The following is a 6765-nucleotide window of genomic DNA, read 5'->3' as shown; positions in this document are numbered from 1 at the left end:
TACACGGTAGCATCGAAGCTGTCAGAATCGGCGCCGCAACAGACAACGGGAACACAAACGGTAGATGATGCAGGTACGACCGTATCGCCACAAACACACAGTGTTGTTTCGTGATCTACAGGGTTTTCCAGTAGGGCTGACGTCATCCTACCACTTATGAATACCTTCCCGGTGCGGCAGTCAACAGTGGCACCACACTCCCGCAAGAAGTCCATGCCAAGAATAACATCATGGGTTGACCGAGGAATAATCACAAACTCTGCCGTAATAACATGGCCTCCCAAAAACACGTCAGCACTACACACACCAATAGGTCGCAACGGCTCGCCACTCACTCCACAGAACCTTGAAGCTTCGTCCCATATGAACATGACTTTTCGCCCTAACACGTCTTTAAAAGAGACACTCATAACAGAAATTGTTGCGCCTGTGTCCACCAGAGCCATCACAGGCACATTATCCACAAAAACGCGCACTTTGTTTTTCAGCATCAACACAGGAGGTATTTCTATCATTAGCACATCTCCAGCGACCTCACCTCCATCGGCCGCGCTAGCTAGTTTTCCGGTGACGAAGGGGACGTGGTGCGACGCAGTGGTGAGGGAGACCGGGAAGCACGAGGACGCGGTGGGGGCGTCAAACTCCTGTCAGATGCCGGGGAGCGATTCCGGGAGCTGCGCCGCCAATACTCGTCGCCAGACGATGTGTGTGCTGGCCACGGGACACCATGGGGCCGTTCGGAGGGCCGTGAAAGCTCTGAGGGCTGGCCATACCACGTGGTCATACGCTGGTTGCAAAACCGAGAGATATGACCCGGGACACCGCAAGAGTAACATACCGGGGGAGGTCAAAACCTTGGTTGTTCGTCGATGAACCGAATAATTCATTTTCCCTTCTGTAGTGGGTTCGTTCATGGCGTGTGTCATGACGATACATCGGGCGTCGAGAAGGCGTGTGCTGAGCGCGTCGGTCATAGCGCGGAGTCGGAGAGCGTGTTGTCATCCGAGACTGCGGGGCCGCGCTGTACTCTACGGCCGCTGCGCTAACCATTGGTTGCCAAGGGGCCGAATGTGGCGCAGTCATAGCCTCACGCGACGTGTACACACTGTAAAAATTTCCGTCAATATACGGAGGATTTCCGTCATTATACGGAAAAATTGCAGTAAGAATACGGAAAATATCTCATTTTCAGAAATACAGCAAAATTTCCGTTAAAATATGGAAAGTGCTCCCCGTTTTAAGCTTTACGGTCATTTTTCCGTAATAATACGGTGACTACACTGTTCTGTACGAAACAGACAGAATTCCGTATTTTTGTTATGCGATCATCCGTATTTTTGCAAGGAAAACTATACACGCTGTCTGCGTGAACGCTTGTACTCACAAAGTTTCCTCTAAGAATATTTTATTGCAATGCAAATGGCACCTGTGTTTGTACTGACGTTTATTTGGTGTCAGCACTATATATATATATATATAATATATATATATATAAATTTTAGTGAACGAAGAGCGGTGACCATACATGACAACGTAAACAAACCTGCGCCGTTCAGGTGCTGGTGCATTGGCAATTACATTGGTGCGCTATGCAGAAATTGTGCGCGCTCTAAATCAGTACCGAAACGCAGTATAATGACCACGATTGGCTTTACATTTAACAAGAAATGGCCGCGAAGAGAACTGGCGGCCTATAAATCCAAGTACTGCGGCTATAGATGAAATTTTAGACGGAGAGAAAGAATTTACTCAGGAGTGGAAGGGTTTTACTGAACTGTACCGTATTTGGTTTCAATCGCCCCATAGTATTTGCAAAATATCTCATCTCTATCAACTGCCATTCATTGACACACCCCCATTACGCATATTCTGCACTGTTCAATTGTTGACAGCGTTGTCAATTTTTGCGGTAAGATGTAATCGCAAGCATTTATTCATATTTATTTATTTAGATACCCTAAGGGCCCACAGGGGCATTACATAGGGGGGGGGGGGACATAAAGCAGAACACAATTTTCACAAATGAAGGAGCAACGCAGGTGGTAAATACAGCACTTTGGGGTACAGCTAGCAAGTCGTGAAACATATTAACAAGGTAAATATTCTTACAAAATTCACACTCAACGAAGCAAGAACAAAATAGCGAAAGCGAATAAGTCCTCTGGGAGAGAAAATGTTACTAAAAGTGCTAGGATTAGTAAATACGTTAGTAATGCTGAATAAAATAAGGAAGACTGTGTGTTATCCTGGCAATTCTGGAGGGTAACTGATTCCATTCTTTTATTGATAAGGTTAACGGCGAATTGTTGGACTTTCCCGTCCGGGCAAAGATAGGGTTAACTTTGTAGGCATGATCGATGCGATGTGAAGTATGAGGTGACGGTAAAATGTGTGACCGGGCAAATGATGTGTTGCTGTGATACAGTGTGTGAAAAAAGCATAATCTGGCGAATTTTCTGCGCATTGCGAGTGGCGGCATGTTGAGTGTTTGCTTCAAAGATGAAACGCTTTGAAATCGGGAGTAGGATGACATGATGAATCGCGTTGCTTTATTCTGGACGGCTTCGAGTAGATTGGTAAGGGCGATCTGGTAGGGATGCCAAATGACTGATGCATATTCCAGGGAGGGACGCACGAAGAAAGTGTACGCTTGAAGCCTGGTGTCCCTGTCGGCCAGATGCAAGCGTCGCTTCAGAAAGCCAAGTTTCTTTTGCGCTTTAGTTGTGATATATTTTATATGGTCTGTCCATGTTAAGCTAGAATTTATGTAGACACCGAGGTATTTAGCCGATGTAACCGAGTTTACTATGCTATTGTTTAAAATATAAGTATTAGTTTGAGACTTTGGAACGGAAGTGAAGTTCAGGTGATTGGTCTTTTCTGTGTTAATTTGCATCTGCCATTTGCAGCACCATTCCGTTAGTTTATTAAGGTCAGATTGCAGTGTTATAATGTCATTAGGGCTAACCATATATCTCTCTGTAAATCACACAATCATCGGCAAAAAGACGAACTGTTGAATTAATATTTAATGCTATGTCATTAATGTATATCATCATGTATCATTTAGCGCTTCATCTTGAAACAAGACCGGCGAGCGCACACTTTCTTGTACGGAATTCTGCTGTACAGTAACAGATGGACGCATTGTGAGTGAAGAACAGAAACGATCGATGGTTAGGCTGCTTGACTCTCGGCATGTTTGAATGGGCAAAGTTCCGAATTTGTCGCTGTGTGGTGTATGTTTGTGTGCTCGTCATGTGCCGTCATAGCGCGGGTATACTTGCGCGGAATGTGTTTCACTCGGCTACAAAACTTTGCACGCTGCAGGCATCGAACACGCACCAATACGTGTGCAAACTACGGGAAGGTGATCGAAGATGAGGGATATAGCACTGTGTGCACTGTCAAAAGGAAAGAAAGAAAGAAAAAGAAAAAAAACGCCCTGTCCCGAGTTGGCATAATGATTCAACCTTTATTTCTTTTTTAACCCGACATGTAACACCATTTATTACATGAGCTTTATCCGTGGGTAAAAGTAATGGCACAACTCACTTTTTGCCCGTTCATTACATGCACCAGCCAGTCCAAATTAACACTATACTAGAGCTTATTGATGCATCGCATTACACTCTAGCACGGCATTGCAACGCTCACCGGACTCTCGTCTGGTTGACTTCTCTGCCTTTCCTCTCCTTGCTTTCTCTATCTCTTTGTATACAATGTATACAAAGAGATATCTCTTTGACAATGCATACAATGTATACAATGCCCTGTGGCAGAGAAAGCGATCTCCTCTTCCAGAGTTCAATTATTTGTCAAGCAATCATTTTACTCTTCCAACAACTACTGCATAAATGGGAAAACGAAACCGATTTTGTTTGTTCTCCGCGCTCCCAGCACCAGGTGGAACCACGCGCGGTGCTTCCGATCTCGGAGGATGTAACAAGACGAGCGGTTGACGAAGCTGCATTGTGTAGCCAGCCGGTTTATCTTTTTATGTTGTACAGTTTGTTAGTTTAACGTAAATATGTCTTGATTTGTACTCAAGAGTGGAGCAAGGCCCTATGGAACAGAGATTGACGCATCGTGAGCGAAGAACAGACGCGATGGATGGTTAGGCTGCTTGACTCTCGGCTGTACGACTCTCGGCATGTTAGGACTGGCAAAGTTCCGAATTTGTCGCGGTGTGGTGTACGCTTCTGTGCTCGTCAAGTGCCGTCAGAGCGCGGGGATGTTTGAACGGAATGTGTCCCTTCGTCTACAAAACTCTGCACGCTGCGGCATCGAAGTCCTGTGTACGGGTGCACGTATGCGCTTGGATACGGGATAGCCTGCCCTCAACGGATGTTCAACAGTGCACTGTACGCACGCTGCGCGTACGCGTACGTATGAGGTAAGCCCGTTGTATTTCTATTTGTTCGGTTTGCATAGTGTAGCTGTTTAGATGATGTGTGGTAAGCTGGCGTGGCGAACAGAACTATTTGTTTTTCAAAAGGCCAGTAAACAGCGTCATAAGGCAAAAATGGCGCGTGAATGGGAAAAAGGATCACATAATTTCACATCGATCTCCATGGTAGCGCGATCGAAATTTTTTGTGTGCCGCGTATAACCTATTGCTCATGCGCGTTAAAAACTTAGAATAAGAGTGCATTCAGTTGCGCACATAATTCCTATTGACGCTTGTACTGTCACTATACGTGCGATAGTCGCCTCCTTGTTTGCATGCATTTACATTGTAGTTACCAAAAAAAAAGTGTTAGCTCTGCTGTGTCTTTCCTTGGTGCAACTGCTTGTGGTGCAGCAAGACGTTTTGCTTCTAATGATGTCTGGGCAATCCAAGCGTTCGTGTCGTGTAGCTAGCTGTAAATGTATCAGTTGCAAAAAATTGTACATGCCAGAGAAGCAAATGCAATCAATATAGACTGTATTTTATAAATCCTTCAGTTGAACTGCTTCAGCAGAAAGTAGATATGCATGAAAATCAGATGATTGTGCTGATGCTTAGCAAGAACAAGGTAACATAACATTACTGATTCAATATTTTCTTTTACTGAAGGACTAGTTGCTGGTGTCCTGCTGGAGCTGAGAAGAGATCTGCTGCCTGCCATGAGACCATGTCTCTCAAGTTACCACAATATTGTTGCCTTCAAAGTAAGTGGATTTGTTTCTCTCAGCATTTTACTACCAACCTGCATCATGGCAATCCACTTAGCTGTGTAGGTGATCACTGTTAGTGACATTAGAGTGCTGGTGGACAAGCACCCTTTGAATGTTACAACACACAGCTGTGGCAATATGTGAAGCTGTTAATATACAGTGTCCCAACTATGATGCATAAATATTTTTTAAAATAAAGATGCCACGTAGCTGGACAAAACCAAGTTATTACGTTTGCCATTGCTTGGAGATACTGAGAATATTCTTTGCATTCTGCCTAATTAGATCATTAGTCTTAATCAACCTCTCAATTACTCTAATCAGATGAAAAGTGTAAATGAGGAAATTGTAGAACACCATGAACAACTCCTGATACAGCATCCTGTTGTGCAAAAAAGTGCTACATAAAAGTGTTCTTCCGAGCGGGAAAGAAGCTCGCGAATACACATAAAATTGCCACATGAATGGCCGCTTGAGGCTCTTTGCGTGTATTCGTGGCTTTCTTTCACGCTCAGAAAAACTTTCATGTAGCACATATTTCATGTAATTATAATATGTGAGAAGTTGATTAAATAATTTACACTTAATTACGCAATTAGGCAGAATGCAAAAAAGTGAGTATCTCCAGGTGATGGCAAGCTTTACCTTGGTTGTGTCCAGATACGTAGCATTTGCATATTTTCAAACCTTTGTGTGTTGGGACGCCCCGCCCCGTATAAGCCAGATTTGTTTCTCCAAGTTAATATACTGATGACATTCGATTGTGGTCTAGCAGGCAAAAATGCTAAACAGGAAGAAATTTTAATTTGCTCTTGGTAGGTAGTTCAAGCAAATCAGCCAAGTTGTTGAACATGAAATGCGGCATTTGTAGGTGTGTTCTGCAACACTGCAGCCCTGCAGCCCTAAATAACTTTTGAGTAAAGTGCTCCTACTACAATTTCTCTAAAGCATGCACCAAGGTTCAGCATTCCAGCAGGCTGGCATCAAGAGAGATCTATTTATATGAATTTCATATGTGAAAATGAGGTGTTATTGTTTGGATGACTGTATAAACTTATGCTTTAATTCCAGTCTTGCATGAGGCAGACTTTGACGGGAAAATTGATTTCTTTTGGGCGATGTGGTACAAATGCATAGGGTAATGCTTGTATGCATACACATTACATCCCTATTGCTTAGCCAAGGGGTGCCCCTGCGTGTTAAAATTACAGGGCTCAGATTGAAGAATGTCAACTTTTGTAAAATCAACTACACCTTTTAGATTATGAGATTACAATTATTGCATACCGTCATAGTGTGGTATATGGGCTGAATGTTTTTCACTTTGTCTATAAAACCTGCACACTGCGGTATCATGAAAATTTATTCTATGTAAAACAAGCCATGCTGCTTGCCGATTTAAGCAAATATAAGGCAACTTTTCTAGGAATGTTTCTGGCCTTGTAATGTACTTCATGTTATATTCTTTAAGACTCTAAAGCAGATTGTTCTTCTGTACATTTTCTGGAAACTTAAACTGCGGCGATCTAAACCACTGTGGCAACAATGCTGTGTCACGAACGCGTGGCAGCTTTGCCTTGTTCAATTGTGTCACGGGCACTTCTG

The sequence above is a fragment of the Dermacentor silvarum genome, chromosome 4 (genome assembly GCF_013339745.2).
Source record: "Dermacentor silvarum isolate Dsil-2018 chromosome 4, BIME_Dsil_1.4, whole genome shotgun sequence".
NCBI classification, from domain to species: Eukaryota; Metazoa; Arthropoda; class Arachnida; order Ixodida; family Ixodidae; genus Dermacentor; species Dermacentor silvarum.
The sequence above is the reverse complement of the archived record's forward strand: the minus strand, read 5'-3'. Positions refer to the sequence as shown.